Source organism: Gracilinanus agilis, chromosome 5 (assembly GCF_016433145.1).
Source record: "Gracilinanus agilis isolate LMUSP501 chromosome 5, AgileGrace, whole genome shotgun sequence".
In the NCBI taxonomy this organism is placed as follows: domain Eukaryota; kingdom Metazoa; phylum Chordata; class Mammalia; order Didelphimorphia; family Didelphidae; genus Gracilinanus; species Gracilinanus agilis.
In genome coordinates this window covers 17,633,696-17,652,750 of record NC_058134.1, presented here as the reverse complement: position 1 = coordinate 17,652,750, position 19,055 = coordinate 17,633,696, and positions in this window count along the sequence as shown.

Sequence of the window (19,055 nt, the reverse complement as noted above, 5' to 3'; positions counted from 1 at the left end):
CGTGGGAGGGGAAGCTGGAGCCACGGAGGGGTAACGCATCTTGGGGGATGCCCTGGAATCCTGCTGGCCTCCAGCTCCAGCCGCTAAGCGGGAGGAGGGGGGGGGGAATAAAGCCATGAATGTGGAGACCCGAGAATGGGAAGAAGGGTGAAGAGGTTACTGCTGGAGGTGGGAAATGCTGCACATCGTGGCTAATTGCCACGGAGCTCCAGAGGTCAGAGTTCACATAATCACTGCATAAATGAATGCTCAATGGGGGCTTATTAAACTCTCTCCTAATGGCAGCTCACGCTTGGCCCAAAGTCCGCATCTTCCTCCTTCCCAAGGAGAGGCGTCCATAAGGGAGAATTGGGCTTTGGGCATGTTTCCGTGCAGAAAGGACGAGCATCCCTTTTGTGCTCTCCGTGCCTGCACACCTATTTTAGATACGGTACGTGGAAGGCACGTTGCATTTTCTGATTGTGTTGCAACAGTGCTCAGCCTGGCATTTCCAGGCGGCGGGAGAGGACGGCTCCCAGAGGCTTCTTCTCTATTAGCGCTGCGGACGGTGGCCTGTTTGGGAAGACGCAGGCACCGGGAACTTTCTAACAGGAGAGCGGACGCTGTGCAGCTTATTTCCGAGGGCAGGCTGAGGTTCCCGGGTCCTGACCGTTCTTGCCAAGATCCAGGGAGAATTCTGCTCCTCCTTTTTTTTTTTTTCAGGAGCGAACTTGTCCCCCACCCCGCTATTGCCGCTCCTCTTCCTGTTCCCTTCCCTAAAAGTACCCCTCCGCCCCGTCTTTCACACACCTGCGCCGCGAGGGGGGCAGGGAGGGAGACAGCCTGAGCTCTTGGTCCCTAGTTTTCTTCCCTTGCCTCTGGCCTGAGGGTTTCTGGGTAACCTAGCCCCGAGCAGCCGTCTCTCCACTTCTGGGAACAGGTCACGGATCGAATCCAAATCCTCGCAATGAGGCCGGCCGCCTTTTTGCATTCCGACACTTGACATTGTACGGTTTGAGGGAAGCCTTGAAAACTGAATTCGGGGAGAACTGGTTTCCACAAACATTTGAAAAATTCCATGTCGACCGGGAAAGAAGCGCCAGGAAAGCAAAGCTCCTGCATTAAGGGTTTGACCCCATTAAATTGGCAAAGCTTGCTGTCAGTGAGGTGGGGCCCACGGGTTCTCCTCACACATTCCAGGTTGGGTTCTCACGCTGAATTTTCTTCCTGCCTTGGACCTATTCCGCAGCCTGGCCTCCTTGCTTGTCTCTGCCCGTATTCCTTCATTTTTTCGGTGACTCACTCTCCTACCTGGAAAAAAAATTCAAAAACTCCAACAGCCTCCCTTTGTACCGCTTTCTTTCTGCCCGTCGGGGGCACTCCCTGGGCCAGGGATGTTGGGCCAGGGCCCCGCATCCGTGCTAGAGGCTGCTGGGAGAATCCCTTGAGGCTTAGCTGCTTACACCGGCCTGTGGGTAAACATCCCAGGCATCGGCTGACCTTCCATTGCAGAACCACAGACTACACAGCAGCCCGGCTGCTCAGCCCAGGCTGGTGCTAGGGGGGCCTTTCTCCCTTCCTCCCTTCCGCCTCCTTCCCTATCGCTTGATGATCCCGAACCCCCGGAATTTTTCCTTCTAGTCCCTCATGCTGCATCTGGGTCTTGGCTATAAGAAATCAATTGCGGTCTCGGCTTTCTTTTTCGACTTTGGGGACACAAGTCATAGACGTGTGTCTCCATTTATTTAGTCAGTTGTTTATTTTTTAGATCTGTCTTTATTTACATTTTTTCTTTATTCATTTTTTTTTATTTTGAAAATTTCCCATGATTACCTGGTTCCTGTTTTCTCCCTCCCCCTCCCGGAGTGGACCGTGTATCTCAATTTCAAAAATCAGTCCTCCCCCAACGAGATGGATCTGAAAATGGCCCTGGCTTCTTCTCTGCTGGGGAGTCAGTCTGGAGGAATCTTGGCATCCTGGAGGGTCCTCCACCATGGACAGGAGCGGAGCTGATCCCTTTTCCTAGCTAGCTACCTAGCTAAAACCAACCAGCACAGGTTCAGTACTATTCCACCCGGCCTCCCACCCCAGCAAACCCCCACCCCCACCCCCCAGGCAGCAGCAGCAGCAACAACAACAACAACAACAAAACAGGCCAATAGGCCTTTGCTTTGAACAGAAAATAAGGAGAGGGGTTCTCTGGGAATGGTTCTCTTCCAGAGAGGTCCTTTTTCCGGGGGGGGGGGGGGGGGTACAATTCATTTCAAGGGAAAAGCATCTAATCAGAGTTGATAGAAATGCCGAGGACCTGAGGTTCTCCTCCTCCGATGGGGTGGGGGGTGGGGAGCCCAGCCTCTGATCTTCCAAAGAGCTGATAAAAACTCCTTCCCCAGGGCTTTGTTGGAGGGAGTCCCAATGCTTTGCTCTGAGCTCAAGAGCACCCTCCCCCACCCCCAGTTATTCCCCAGAACTCTAGCTACTCGGTTCTTAGCCCTGAGAGTCCTTCAGGATCCAGGACCAAGACTGAAGTTGGCCCATATATTGTCTGGGCCCTTTCCCTGGAAGAAGGGTAAAGGCCAGGCTCTGACGATAAGCTGCCTTTTCTGAACTTGCCTCTCACCAAACCCCTAACTGAATCCCTGCCTTGACCATTCCTAGGGGAAGTGATGGAGAGACTTTTGGTCTGCCAGATAAAGGCCTTGGAAGACTCTACCTGCAGCTACAGGGAGGCTGCATGGGACTCCAGAGTGTGAGGACTATGGATAAGGATTCCTCCTCCCAGCACCACTTACCCCTTATCCCTCAGGTCCTAGAACCAGAGATCGGGAAAGAGGACTGATCTTTAAAGCCCAAGATTTTGCATGTGGACTTCTGTTTCAAGGGGAAAAGGAACTCAGGAGGTGCCATCAGCCTTCTCTTGGTGAAGTGAGAACAAGGTGTAGAAATGCCCACTTCCCCCAACACCCCTTTCCTGCTGAAGTGACTCTGCTTTCCTCTTCTGCCTCCCTTCGAAATCTTAGACTTGCATGGGGGAAAGGAGAAGAAGAGAGCAGATCTAAAGCTTGGGAGGTCCCCTTGTATAGAGGTTGAGACAGTGGGTGGAAGGTTCAATGGACCCAACAACTTGCCCCATAGGGACATCAAGTGGGCTCTGATTTCTCACCCTCTTCAGCCTTCCATCCTGCAGAGTTGCAGTGACAAAATGAAGTCAGAGGGCAAAAAAAGCCCAGGAGTTTCCCTCCCTGAAGAAAGGATAAACCAAAAGAAATAGTAAACCAAACTTACTCTTAATCATCAGAAAATGACAAGTTGATCTGATTAAAGCCCTTCTTTTTTCCCTTGGGTGGTGAAGCTCCAACAGGAGAGAGGCGAGCAGTCAGTCTGCAATGTCATCCTGAGCCTCAAAAGGTATCCCCACAGTCAAGAGCTTCCTTTTCCTTGGTGCTCCCAGCTCTCAGGCACCCAGGTCTCTCCCTCATCTTTTTCTCCAGCAGTCAGTCAAGCCACTGGGGCAGTGAGCCAGATTTCACAGCTTCCCAGAACATCTCAGATGTCTGGAGCTGGAAGGGAGCTTCAAAGTCATCTTGTTTAAGCCCTTAATTCTACTCATTCATTCACTCAGCAGCCTCTATATGGTACCTACAGAGTGGCAGGTCCCAGGGCTCCAAAGACAGAAATCAACTCATTTCTGTCTTCAGAGAGCTTCTATTCTTGGCAAGGGAGTAAAGAGGATGATCAAACTGAGACCAGGGGATTCGGGGCATCAAATGAGAGAGAGACCTTTCCCGTTCTACAGTGTGGAGAAGGGAACACCAGGAGCACCGGAAAGAGAGGTTCTTCTTCCTCTTCTCAGTCAAAAGGGCAAAGGATTCCAACCACTGGAAGTTTTGAACTTTCACAGGAGGTGGAGAGTATTTCTATGGCCAGGCAGGCTCCGTCTCTCCTCTCATTTCAGCTGTACTCTCATCCCTCTGGCATCCTTCTCCTTAGATCTCTCACTCCTCCTCCGAATTCCTTCTCTTTTCCTCCACAACTAAACTATACTAGCTCCAGGCCAATTTCCTCTAAGATGAATTCCCCAGTTACTCTCACTCCTACTTCTCTATCTCCTCCTTCTTTGAATGATGCCCTCCTATGACACTGAACCTGTGCCACAAACTTTTAGAGGTTGTACTTCCTTCTAACTGGCCTTGGGCCTGTTCGTAAGTCATTTAGCTCCAGGCCTCAGTTTCTACTTTTGTAAAATAAGGGGATTGGATTGTTTCTAAGGTCTCCTTCACTTCTCAAATGTATTCATTTTTCAATATTTCCCTTCAAATACTCCATGATGACAGTTGCTTTTACCCTGAGGCTTTTCTTCTCCAGATTACACATGCCCAGTTCCTTCCATTGTTCCTCATGAGTGAGTATGCTCTCACACCCTCCTGGCCATCTTCTTCTGAGGATGCCATCTTTTTTATTATTAAAAAATTTTTTTAAATTAAAATTTTTATTTTGAATATTTTCCCATAGTTACATGTTTCATGTTCTTTCCCTCTCCCCCCAAACCCACCCCACCCCACCCTCAGGTGCACCATTCCACTGGGGTTTACATGTATCATTAATTAAGACCTAATTACATATTATTTATAGTTGGACTAGAGTTATTGTTTAGTGTCTACATCCCCAATCATATCCCCATCAGCCCATGTGATCAAGCAGTTGTTTTTCTTCTGTGTTTCTCCTCCCACAGTTCTTCCTCTGAATGTGGGTAGTTTTCTTTCTCATAAGTCCCTCAGCCTTGCTCTGGATCCTTGCATTGCTGCTAGTAGAAAAGTCTGTTATGTTCAAATGTACCACAGTGTATCAGTCTCTGTGTACAATGTTCTCCTGGATCTGCTCCTTTCACCCTGCATCACTTCCTGAAGGTCATTCCAGTTCACATGGAATTCCTCCAATTCTTTATTCCTTTCAGCACAATAGTATTCCATCACCAACAGACACCACAATTTGTTCAGCCATTCCCCAATCAAAGGACATTCTCTCATTTTCTAATTTCTTGCCACCACAAAGAGCGCAGCTATAAGTATTTTTGTACAAGTCTTTTTCCTTATTATCTCTTTGGGGTATAAACCAAGCAGTGCTATGGCTGGATCAAAAGGCAGATCGTCTTTTAAAGCTCTTTGGGCATAGTTCCAAATTGCCATCCAGTGGATGCCATCTTGCTTGTCAATGTCCTTTTGAAAACGTAAGGCCCAGAACTGAACATCATACTCCAGTGTGGCCTGAGCAGGGGAGAGGGCAGCAGGACTGCCACCTCCCTTCTTTTAATTCATCCTAAAGGATGTATTTGTGTTTTGGCCAGCAGATAGCATGGTTGCCTCCTAGGAACTCAAAACTTTGCAGCCACAGGGTCTATTAATGCAAGATTAATAATTCTGATCTGTGACTGACAGTAATTGATTAAGAAAATTGCTTCTGAAGAGATGAAAGATCATGTCCTGGTTGTAAGGCTACAAATGAAAATATTCAGTCAAACATTACAGATATTTTATTCTATTAAAGTGATTCTAAGAGGGGTGATGGCAAAGGGTATATGGCTCTGGGACTTCCTTTGTTTTGTGGAAGGACAGCTTATTCTATCTCTTACCCCAGTTGCCATGTGATCCTGAGAACATGGCAGCTAATGCCCAAATCTTGCTTAGGCAAGCCTTCTCTTTCTTGAACTCACATGCAGGGTACATTCAGGTGGACACATCCCAGCCTTGGAGGTCACTTTATGAGTAGAAAAGATTTGATTATCCTGAGTCTTTTGGAACAAGGTTACTGTCAGTGAAGGAGGAGGGCCTCTGCCAACCTCTCTAATGCTCTTGGAATAGAAGACCAAGAGGGTGAGCCCAAGGTCTTCTGTTTTTTTTTTTTTTTCAGAAGCCAGATATTGAGAGTTGTTGGACAGTGCAAAGCTAAAATGAAATGTGGAATGCTTATTCAGTAGCTCCACCAATTGTTTTATGTTCTGTTGAGGCTAAGAATCAGACTAAATCTTATTTAATTCTTTCTGTTAATGTGTATAGTGAAGCTTCTGCCACCCTTCCCTCCCTCCTCCCAACCCCCCACCCCCAGGGTTCTAGGATAGTGAATTTGATAAGTTAAAAAGAGTGTGAGAAAAGAAGACTGGCATTTTCAAACAATTTAATTTATTATCATTATTTTTTAATAAACCCATACCTTCCATCTTAGAATCAATACTGTGTATTGGTTCTAAGGCAGAAGAGTGGTGAGGGCTAGGCAATAGGGGTTAAGTGACTTGCCCAGGGTCACCCTACTAGGAAGTGTCTGAGGCCAGATTTGAACCCAAGACTTGGCTCTCAATCTACTGGGAATAACTAACCCAGTTGTCCCTGACCTTTTTCTTGGAATCTAAGTGGTCAGGCTCTCCCAAGACTGAACTCAGTCCAGTCCAGATGAGATATACGAGTCTAGAGCAGAAGGCTGCCTTTTATAGAGGGAGAGCCTCCCAGTCCTTGAACTCAGTACTTATTGATAATGTTAGACTACTTTCTAGATTATTGTAACCATATGGATGTTGAATTTTTCTTTTTTTTTCTTCAGATATTTGGGATCCTTTAGACTCGGTTGCATTTTAAAAATTATTTTCAATGATCAAAGATCAATTTTCCCTCCCCCTCATCCTTTTTATTTCATTTAACGAAAAAAATCTTTTTTGGAGGGAAGGGGGCTCTGGATCAGTGATTTAATTGGTAAAGGGAAACATCCAATGGGGTAACCCCCTCTAAACAATGAACTCCTGTTTTCCTCTCTTAAAAGAAAATCCTCACATTAAACTGTGTTAAACCTTAAATGATTTAACTGAAACCTCTTATCCAGGAACTAATGGAAGGACCATGTTCTCCAGGAAGTTCAGGGAAAGTGGACTGAGGTCTTTTGCCTCTCTTTGGGTCATTCTGGAAGCAGCAGGAGCCAATCCCTCCTGAGACTTGCCTGGCACTGAGACAGAGTAAACTTCTCAGAGGTTCTTCTCCACCCATCGTCAGTTCCTCTAAACTCCCTTAGAAGGATATTGTGAGAATAAATAAGATTTCCACTGAAGCATTATGGGCTTCTTGGGAAGAAACACGTTGTAAAAGCAGTCTTTGTTGGTATTAAAGTACAGTATTAACATGTTAGCAGTAGAAGCAGCAGTGAGGGAGTATTTACGTAAATTTTTAAGAACCCACACATTTAAGGGACAGCTAGATAGCACAGTGGGTAGAGTGCTAGGCCTAGAGTCAGGAGGACTTGGGTTCAAATCTGGCCTCAGATCCTTTCTAGCTGTGTGACCCTGGACAAGTCACTTAACTCTCATTGTCTAGCCTTTGCCATTCTTCTGTCTTAGAACTGATAAGGGAGGGTTTACAAAACCACATTTAAGTAGTAAAAATGCCAGATAAAAATTGTTTCCCAGAGTGGACAAATACTAAGGAAAATCATAAAGTAAGGCACTCCAGAGATCTCAAAGTTGTATATGAATAGTGTCTGTGTGTGTAGATAGGGATAAATTGGAGCCTTTCTTGTTTTTGACCTCTGGAGGTCAGATACCTTTCCTAGAATCTAGCGCAATGCTTTGTACACAGTAGACACTTAATAGTACATACTGAATTACACTGAATTGATTAGAATGAGACAGTGTGATGAACTGGATTTGGAGCCAGGGGACCAATTTTGAATTTGGTTTTCTCATGTGTGAGACCTTGGGCCAGTCATTCAAACTGTCTGGGTCTCAGATGTCTTTCCCATGTTTATCTCCATTCTCCCCTTTCCATGACTAAACGCTCCTTTACCTGTGAAGACACAGAGTACAGGGATTGTGTGAAACAGAAAAGAGCAGAGTAAACCAGTCCAGTGTTCCTCTAGAGGCCATTTTTACTGATTCTAGAAGTTCTGTTATTACATTTGGTCATGGAAAAGGAAGTCCCCGAAGGAATGTTTTTTTCTTTTTTGAGTAAACCTAAGAGAACAGCTGGAAAGAATAGACATTGTCCCTACCACGTCATGTGTTTTCTTTCTTTCATCCTTTTTTTTAAAATAACTCTCACCTTCTCTCTTAGTAACAACTCTGAGACAGAAGGGCAAAGACTAGGTAAACAGGGTTAAGTGACTTGCCCAGGGTTACACAGCTAGGAAGTGTCTGAATCCAAATTTGAACCCGTGTCCTACCACCTCTAGACCTGGCTCTCTAGCCACTGAACCACCCCGCTACCTCCCAAAGTATGACATATATAGTTAGAAAATCTTGAACCCTTGGACTACATCTCTTTCCTCTGCAAGAGGAAAGTAAAAAGGGAGCTAACTCAGAAGAGAGTGAGAGGCAGAGTTATACACAACTATATACAAACAACATAAGCACGCAAGGTAGGGCTGAAAGAGGAAAGGGATGCTGGGAGATGTAGTCCCAGGGTTCAAGATTTTCTAATTATACACTTAATAATCATGAAGCTGGTGATCTGGACAAACTGTGAAAAGAGAAGAGTCTATTTATCCCAGTCAGATGGATTTGAGCAGACATAGCCCAGGAGTTCTGATGGAATCATAAAACACTCATCAGGTGTCTCCAAGTAGAAGCCAGATTAAGTGTTTTTGGCCTGGTCTTCTTTCCTACTCCAACAGATCCAGGATCTCATCGCCTTGGATGTTCCCGAGGTAGAAACCCCTCCGTGTCTGCCCGTGCTGGGGAATGCTTGTCCAAACTCCCTTATCAGTCCAGCATAGGGGGCCAAGCCAGCATGCTAGAGGCCTCTGGTAGTTCTCTCAACATTGTATGGCTACAGATATAGCATAATCATTGACCAGTGGTCATCCCTTGGTCCTACCACCTCTCCGGTGTGTCCTTCACACCCTGATCATATACTTCTGTGACGAAACCCTTTATACCGTTTCAACCTGTTCACGAGTGCAGGGAGAACATTACGTACCACCATCCTCCCCTCCCTCCACGAAATAAACCGGGCCAAAAGGAGGAAACAATTCCAGGGCAATCTGAGAGCTAAGACGGACAAACACAGAGGCAGGGAAGAAGCCTCTTTACCGAGCATCAGAGAGGAATGCTTCTGATGAAAAACTCACGAAAGGCTTTCCAGGAACCAGGAGTTTATCCTCTGGTCAGATGTCTACTGTTGTGACAGTTCCCTTTCCCGAGGACTCGTGTATACACGAGTGGGACAGTAGGAGTTAGATTTTTTTTTCTTTTGGTGAGGGGGATGTTTTGTACCAACTGTTCTACTCTGGTAAGAGTCCTTTGTGAAAATAGCTAACCTTGTCTGACTGGCTATGCATGGGATGCCCACTGGTGAGAGCTTATGGACACCAGGGCAAGAAATGCCAGCCAGGAATGATTATCCCTAAAGTCACTAAGAGAAAAGGAATCAGCTGCTCTCTGAGGACCTGAGGACCTGGATGGTGCATTCAGGAGCAGGTTAGGGAAGCAGACTTGGGAGAGGATACTACCCAGGCCCAATAGGATTCAGATCTAAAGAGATCACTGTGCCCAACCCTCTCATTTTGTAGAGGAGGAAACTGAAGCCTAGAGAAGAGGGGAGGAAGTGACTTGTCCAAAGTCATGCAGAGAGAAGTTTAGAACTGAGATTTAAACCCAGGCTCTCTGACTCTAAATTCAGGGCTCTTGAAGGAGCCAGCCCAGAGAGGTATGGAACTTGATTCTCCGGAAAAGGGCTAATTAGTTCAGAGAAATTCTGTTTTTTTAAACCCTTAGCTTCTGTGTATTGGCTCCTAGGTGGAAGAGTGGTAAGGGTGGGCAATGGTGGTGAAGTGACTTGCCCAGGGTCACACAGCTGGGAAGTGTCTGAGGCCGGATTTGAACCTAGGACCTCCCGTCTCTAGGCCTGACTATCCACTGAGCTGCCCCAGTTCAGAGAAATTCTGTGGGGCAGATCCAGAAAAGCTGCTAAAGCACGGTCTCCATGGTTTCAAAACAGGAGGTCTGATTTAGGTCAGAGGCAAAAGGTAGAACCTGGGGCCCAGGCAGATAGGATCTTACTTTGTAAGTGGTGAGAAGAAGTAGGAGAGAAAGGGCCCATTTAAACTGGTATCTGGACCATGAAGTCATTGTAAAAGTAGGAACACTTTTCAGACGGATGCCCTTAATTTCTATTACAATCAACAAAGAAAATATATCCCAATACTTTACATTTGGTATTACTGTCAGAAATGTTGACACCAGAGGGAAAAATAGTTTAGGAAAGCATCCATACATGCTGTAGGCCTGGTAGGAAATGAAGGCGATAGAACAAAAATCGGCTAAGAAACTCACTAAATGATGCCTCATGCTTTAAGAACTAACCCTCGAATAGACACATGGGAGTCTGAAGGAAAAGAGAAGGAATTACATTTGGGAGAGGGAGGAGACAGATGTTTAGGCAGTGAAAGGAAGAAGATAAACAAGAAGGTTTAGGCAAGGAAGAAGAGAAAAATCTGGAGGGAGGGAGCTAACCAGGAGCTGGCAGTCAGGCCAGAAGCTTTATCTAGTTGCAGCAGCAGGGTTAGCTAGGATAGGGTGGTATAAAGTGGAGGGAGAGACGAGGGATGCTTTTCTGCCTCCCCTGCTTGGCTGCAAGCAGGAGCCCCCACCTTTCCCCTGCATCCCAAATTTGACCCCAATAAGACTTTGTGATTTGACACAATGGCCCGAAGTGGAACTAAAAGTGATGGCAGTTGACTATATCAAGGGATCAGAGATCTTAATGATGCGTAACACTCGGACACAAACTGTTCATGTTTTGTGGTCCTATGTCATTCCCTAGACATTCTAGAGAACCTGCGGGTCTGAGGGCCGAACGTGGGGGTCCTCCACCAGTTATCCCTGGCTCTCATGACACAATGAGTCTACTTCCTTTACTGATCATCTATGTCCTGTAGCATATTGCTTCCGTGGTTGGTAACATGCTGCAATCTATTTGAATGAATGAATGAAAATCATTTATTAAAAGCTTACTATCCTACAGGCACTGCGCTAAGTACTGGGGCTACAAATTCAATTTTTGTCGGGCCTTCCTTCATATTTCAATAGATCCAGGATCTCACTGACTTGGATGCTCCCTTCAACAATGAGAAACCCCTCCATGTTTGCCCATGCTGTGGGACGCTTGTCTAAACCCTTTTATCGGTCCAGCATAGGGGGTCCACTCAGTGTGCTGGAGGCCTTGTCATAGATCTCTTGCAAATATGGCTTCCATTCATCAGCCAAGACTTTCTGGTGTGGGAGTTCCAAAGCTCTCCTGAGATCCTGCTCTCTTTTTGTAAGAACCTTACCTTTGGATGAACACACCAGCCCCATTTCCCCTTCACTGAAACCAGGGAGAATTATCACCCAAGACCGGAGTGGTGGCCTTGAGTAAGTACAACAATATCAAATTGTCTTTGCGTCAATGTCCCAGTGGGACATGGACCTGCCTGTGAGGATGATGTGTCTTACTCATTAGTATAAAGACATGTACTTTGAATTCTATTTCCCAATAGCCGGGATTTTTTTTGCTGCCATAACCACATTCTTTTCTCAGTTCCATTTGGGATCAAAGCCAAGAGAGGTAGGAAATAGTGATGGTGAGTTATGATACACAGAGTGATCAAACTTAGTCTCCTTTGTGCCATTCCCAGCTGAGTCATGGGCTTTGGACCCATTTTGGGTTTACCAGTATGGTTTGCCGCCTTGATAACAAATGTTTGAAAGTCCACCTCAAATGATCAAAAGTTCTGGGGACTCCATGAGCATAGAAGAAAGGATGAAATCTCTAAGAACAAAAGAACAGGTCACACATGGGAAGATTTCTGGCTATTTTACTTATATAGGAACCACAATAAACTCTAGTCAGTCAGACGAGTTTAATAGATATTTCCATAATGGTGACAATCTTTTTTTCTCATGGCGTGACATTGTTATAAGTTAAAATAATAAGAGAGATAAGTAGGTGTTATAAATGGACCATTAAAAGCAAGAATGAGCTAAAGTTATTATTGATTTCCCCCTGTCTCTTACTTTATAAAAACTAATGTACGGTTTTGCAACGGAGTTACCTATTTCAGCAATAAATCTTTAGGGCAAGGCCAATGGCCTGATGTTTTCGCTTATATGTAATTTATGGTTTCATTGATTTAAGATTCTGAGCATCTCACCCGATTGGTATGGGAAGAAATATTTCCTAATTGAAAGACAGAAAAATCTTGGGATAAAGCCACTCGGTAGGATAATTTTATTGAAGAGTTCCATTCGATCAATGCTGAGATGAAATACTCTGGCTTTCCTGAAAATGCCAAATTAAAGGGACAAAATGAGGAAGAAGATGCTGGGACCTTCTCGTCATTTGGCAAGTTGATTCATCCCTACATTTAGTGTTTGTTCCATCTGGGGTGGGGATCGGACTCCCAAGGTTGTGGAGCCACATTTTAAGGCAGCTCTGGCCTCTTTTCTGGGTGAGTCATAAAGGAGAATTGTGGGGAAGTAATTCAGTTGACAGTTTCATGTAACTCTTATGCAAGTAAGCTGAAATTCTGAGATTCTTTTTCTGCTCCTGATTATGGGCAAGAAAGCTGGCATTTTATATTTTCCCAGCCAATATTTGGCATCCGTTTCTTTCGTTTGGCTACACTTGCCGGGGCACCAGACGCCAAAATGTCTCCTGGATCCCTAACCACACCACCGCTCTCTCTCTCTCTCTCTGAATGCTGCTCTCTGACTTGTAATGCCAGGCTGAGATTTATGCCTGTGAAGGCCTTCCCCTGCTGTTGCCTCTTCTTAATAAAAAGAAAAGACACCTATTCTTTTGTCTTTTTATTTCCCCAAGCTACCTACCTTCCTCCCCCTAATCATTGAATTCTCCCTTAAAACAAAAGCTTCTGTCCTGGACTGTCCTCTGTCCTCTCTCTAGACTTTCTCTCTCTTGGTGATCTCAGCTCCCAGATATCCACTCATGGAACACATCTATGCCAAATGATTCCCAAATCTTCTGCCTATAACCCTCATCTGTCTCCTGAGCTCTATCAAACCATCTGCCTGTTGGAAATCAATCAATCAATCAATGAGCATTTATTGAGCACCTACTAGATTCTAGGCACTGTATTAGATCCTGAAGACACACAAACATACACACGGAGTTCCTGCCCTCAAGGAACTTCTATTCTTAGGGGGAAAGCATGCACATATATGTATTGACAAAATAATCTCTGCCTTGAGGTCCTTTTAGGCATCTCCAACTCAGCATGCGTCAAGCAAAACCCATTTTCTTTTCCTCCAAATCAAGGGTTTTTAAACTTTTAAAAAATATCTCTTGGTATTCTGGTGACTAATAGGGACCCCGACTCAGGATGACGTTTGTAGATAATTGAAGGAAATGCTAAATTTCAGTGAGAGCTGAAGGAAAAGAAAGATGTGATTTTCCATCTTAGTTCACAGACCCTCTGAAATCCTCTCGAGGACTCAAGTCAAAAAGCCCTCTTCTTAAATACGACCTACCCACCCCATTCCTGATTCTTCTAGGCACCTGGGCTCGTGACCTCAGCCATCTTCAAGTCTTCCTCCTCCCTCCCTCCTCATCCAAGTGTTTTGGATTCTGCCTCTCTGCCTGCTCTGTCTCCTTTCTAATTATTCAGCCACCGCCCTAGTTCAGGTCCTCAACTCCTCTAGCCTGCTCTACTGTACTAGCCCCCGAAGGGCCTCCCTATTTCTGGCCTCTTCCCTTTCCAATCTATTCTCCACACAATTACCAAAGCAGTATTCTTTAGTATAAAACAAACTTTTTTTTTTTCAGTTAACAAACATTTATTTTTTTTCTCCTGCTTCTTCTCCACCTACCAATTGAAAAAGAAAGACCAACCCTTTGTAATAAAAATGCACAATGAGACAAAGTTCCATCCTTTGCACCGTGCCCCTCCCATGACTCCCTGTTGTTCCAAGAGAGCACATAAACTCTGGAAATTCCAAAGCTTTTGCCATTTCCCCAGGAAGATGGTACATTATGCCTCTTCAGCCATTCTACATTCTTGTTAAAGTGACCTTCTTGATGGTTTTCATACATGATATTACTTGCTTCCATGCACACACGCACTCTCTACCAGAGTCAGTTACCAATTCCTGGAAGAAACTATTTATTTTTTTGTTTTTAAATTTTATTTATTTTCAAAAACTCCTACAACTGTCTTAGGATTGACAGCAAGTAGCAGTACCAAGGCAGAAGAGTGGTAAGGGCTGGCCACTAGGGGCTAATTGACTTGCCCAGGGTCACACAGCTAGGAAGCATCTGAGACCACATTTGAACCCAGGACCTCCCATCTCTAGACTTGGATCTCCAACTCTAAGATGGAAAGTTCCCTGATTTTTTTTCCTTTTTTATCCTCCTTTAAAAATTAGTGTTCTGCCCTTACTGTTCCAATAGCTCGCTTACGTTAGAGAATAGTGGTCCACCCTCACTGCCATGATCCCATCTCAATTTGGAATGAAATTTAGATGAAAAATATAATCAACTTTATAAGTATGATTTTTCATTCATTAATTCATTCATGCATTCAATGCAAAGGTGTCATGGAGGCAGAACGGAAAAACAGAGTACCAGATTAGAGATTAGGAAGACCTGAGTTCAAATTCCACCTTTCCCACTTCCTGTATGACAAATCCTGTTCTGAGCCTCGATTTCCCTATGTATATAATGAAGGAGTTGGACTGTATGACCTCCAAGGTCTCTTCTTGCTTAAGATCTATGCTACTCTAAAGCTAATATTCCGTGAATTAAGAAGAAACACCTCGATGCTCCTTCCTTGGAGAGAAAGCGGTGATATTTCTTCGTGCCATCAATTTTCTCTGTGATAGGTCCGTGTCAAAATCAGAGTAATTAGATGGCTTGAGAACCCTGTGAAATGTGTTTGTGCTATCACCTTGGTGATAAAGCATGGGCAAATTTACAATTAAAGCCTGTCTGTCTTTCACCCAGACTGCAGAGCATCAAGATGAACACAGGCAAGAGGATTCAGAAGGAGAATTCATCAAAACAAAAACATCAGGCGATACACTTTCTGGATGATAATGTCTTCTAAGGCAATTACTCGTTTTTGTTTTTTTTCGTGGCATATTTTTCTACTGAATGATAATTACCTTCATTCTGAGAAAAGACAGCATCAGCTAGTTTCAACCTGTTTTCATTAGGGCTTCTTCTTCTTCTTCTTCTTCTTTTTTTTTTTTGGGCAAGATGAGGAGAGTTGTTCCTGTTTATTCAGATAAGGGGGTATTTGTTCCAGGTCTTGACTTCCAGAGGGCAAGAGCTCCTAACCTCTAAGAGGAGAGCTGGGGGAAGAGACGCTCCCATTCAGCTGCATGAAGATGGAGTGGTTAATGTCCAACTCTATCACTAGGAATCAGCAAACTAACAGAGATAAAGAGGGATCGGAAAGCTAACCCGAACCCTGAGTTGACAGCCATCTTTAGCCACTGTGACCCGAGGATGACCCGGCACTCCCTCCCTTGGTGATGAGGGATGTAAGCCTATGGCCGAGCAAGGGATCAAATATCTGGGAGGATCCAGGGAGCCCCTTGCAAAGCTACAACCGGGTCACTCGCAAAACCAAATCAATACCGAGGCGAGAAAGAAGAAGGAAAACGACGGCTACGTGGGCTCCCGCATATAAGTATATAATCTATACATGCATACGCAGGCATCGTCTCTTCTTGGAAACTCGGTGATATCTTGGTGATTCCAGTGATAGCTTTAAGACATCTTTCCTCGGCACGGTGGGTGGAAGGTCCACTGTGGAAGAGCCTAGCTTCTGCCCCTGACACGCATTGGCTGAGTGACCCTGGGCAAGTCACTAAATCTCTCTCTGACACAGTTCTAGGCCAGTGAGATCACATTTCCAGCCTCTCGCCTTATTCCTATCCCCTTCATTTCCCAAAGTATCCCTCTTCCTCCCTTCAGCCAGAGAACCAGACCTAATAACAAAGAATAAGAAAGAGAGGGGCAAAGAGAAAACGGATGACCACCACCCAACGACGCTGACGTTCAGCCATACTAGATTATTCCACAGTGCCCGACATCTGCAAAAAAACCAAAGGAGGCGCCTTCTCACCTTTCTTCTTTGGGATCAAGCTTGGTCAGAAATGACTCAGAATTAATTTTCAGTTATAAGATGTGGACATTTGTTTTATTCATTGAGAATAATCAATTATATTCAGAAACAAACATCTATCTGAGATTGATAAATCAGTGTTGAACCCAGGGTGCGAGGACAGCCTTCCCAACCCCTTCTAATTAAGGGGCTCCCCTTCTCTGGATTTAGGCGTATGATATCCTGGGAGAGCCTAGCTTCTAATTCAGTGAAGCAGGCTCTCTTTGGTCATGCGCTTCAGCTTTCTTTTTTTTTAAACTCTTACCTTCCGCCTTAGAATCAATACTATGTATTAGCTCCAAGGCAGAAGAGTGGTGAGGGCTAGGCAATGAGGGTAAAGTGACTTGCCCAGGGTCACACAGTTGGGAAGGGTCTGAGGCCAGATTTGAACCTAGAACCTTCCGTCTCTAGGCCTGGCTCTCAATCCACTGAGCTACCCAGCTGCCCCCCCCTCCCCAATAACTTTTTTTTTTTTTTTAAGGATTTTTAATTTCTAATTTTTTTTTAACCCTTGTACTTCGGTGTATTGTCTCATAGGTGGGAGATTGGTAAGGGTGGGCAATGGGGGTCAAGTGACTTGCCCAGGGTCACACAGCTGGGAAGTGGCTGAGGCTGGGTTTTCCCCAATAACTTTTAATCCACGTCTCTTTGGTCCAGGATAGGGCTCATCTTCTTCTTGCCTTCCTCCAGAGGGCTAGAGTAGTTGCCAGGGACTTCTCTCCAGGCTATCAGTTAGCTTTGACTAAAAAAGACTCAAGGCCTCTGGACTCCTTGAATTCAGAAGATCGTCTCCAAGGCTGGACACATTCCTCTCGGGGCAGATGTTCCTGTGAGATTAGGAAAGACTAAACACAAAGGGAGTAGCCCAAACTCGGTCATTAGGCAGGCCACTTTGATAGGGAGGGCCAGGTGACCACTTCTTAAGAGAAGGGGCTCAAAATAGTTTTTAACAGAATCCAAAATCAGTAAGAAAGAGGATTCCCAGGTTCAGACACTCCTTTTCAAATAGTCACTGAGTCATCAGCTCTTCCCGCTTAGTGGCCAAGAAGGGGACCCCGACCTCTCAAAGCACAAGCCCTTCGGCTCTAAGGATGACCTCAAAGCACTTAAATGGTTGGCCATTTAAGCTGACCTACAGGTAGGGCAGCCATGTGTGTGATCCATTACAGGGAGGGTCCCTCTAAATCAATTTAATCCTCACTACATATGTGTATGTATATTCTTTTACATATCAAGTAGCATATCTGTGCATATTATTAATATATATTTCTCTCGTATATGTATATATAAACACATATACATAGAATTATTTTTGGGTTTATCATTTAATTCAAGGAATACAGAGATGAGATGAGGAAACCCCCTCCTCAGTACACGTTGGCTTCTTTTCTGCCACCGACCATCTTAGAGAGTTAGCTGGAGCCCAGAGCTATTACGTGACTTGTCAGGATCCCCCATTCAGCACACATCAGAGGCCCAACTTGAACCAAGGTCCTCCTGAACTCGAGACCAACTCTCTCGATTTTATAAGTGGGTAAAACATTTCTCATGGCTTTATTTTTATGACGACCGGATGAATGATACATCCTAAAGTGCTTAAACTGTGTCTGGCATTTCTTCACAGGAACCGACACCTCCTTAGTCTTTTGCCAACTCTCCACCCTTGGAAATTGCCACAGGATCAGAGATCACAATTCTCACATTTCCGACGGTCCCTTCCAGTGATGACATCTTATGATTCCAGGCTTCAATCCTTAAAACGGAGGCCATAAAGGATAGTTTCCCAGGGGAACATCCCCTCCTCGCCAACAGGCTGGAGCTTTTGGCCTCCTGCCTCTGGACTGGTTGCATCAAGAAAGAAAAGCTATGTAAAGTAGTTCTTTCAGTGAAATGAGTTTCTTGGGAAGGCCTAGGAAATTTGGAAGGAGCTCAACGAATAGAAGGGTACCTTCTCCCATAGAGTCCCTGGGCATGGAGAGGAGAGTCTTTCTGCTCTTTTTGTCTCTTCTGTGTTCCACTTTGTTTTTCAGGGTTCTGGGAGAAGCAGGAGAGGGCAGAACAACCAGTCCACTGGAGCCAAAGAGCAAAGCAAATAATTCCGATTCTGATGATACGCGTCTTTCTTTGTGAAGGAAGAGGCACGGCTATTTATCTGTGGCTATCTCCGTCTCCATCTCCATTTCTACCTCTTAATATATTATAAATACATTTTATTTGCAGACATTTATACACACATATAAATAAAAATATGCATGAATATATGTGTGTTTAAGTACGTTGGACCTGCCCTATAAACGATAGCTTTAGAGAATTACACCGATAGGTTACATTATTTGCCCAGGACCTTGGTGACGGTATGTCAGAGTTGGGACTTGACCTCGGATCTTCCTGACTCCAAGGTGACTTCAGATTCTCTTGGAACCATGCTAGGTTGCCTCTGAATATAGGTTGCCATGAAGATAGTCCATATCTCTAAAGTTAGACATTATTGGAAGGAAAAATATGTTTATTGTGTCCCCGCAACCCCCACCCCATCTATGTGTTGTGTGTACCTAAGAGGCAGCCATTCGGGTATGGTGAGCATCTGGGCTCAAAATGGTGAAATCCTGCCTTTGGTGCTTGACCATGGCTAAGTTCCTTAACCTACTGTGCCTCAGTTTCCTTGTCTATAAAATTAGGTGGTTGTACTAGATGGCCCCTGAGGTTTTTCACCCCAGTTCTGGATCTACAATCCTATAAGTACATTTGAAAATCTAGAAATATAAAGATTATATCCTCATGTATAATATATAAACTATACATGTATAAACTATAATGTATAAACTATAAATGTATAAACTTATTTATGATTAACTATATGTTTTACATGTAGAGGCATTTTATTCAATTTTATTCATATTTATTAAAACATAATATCATCATTGGCATCATTATCA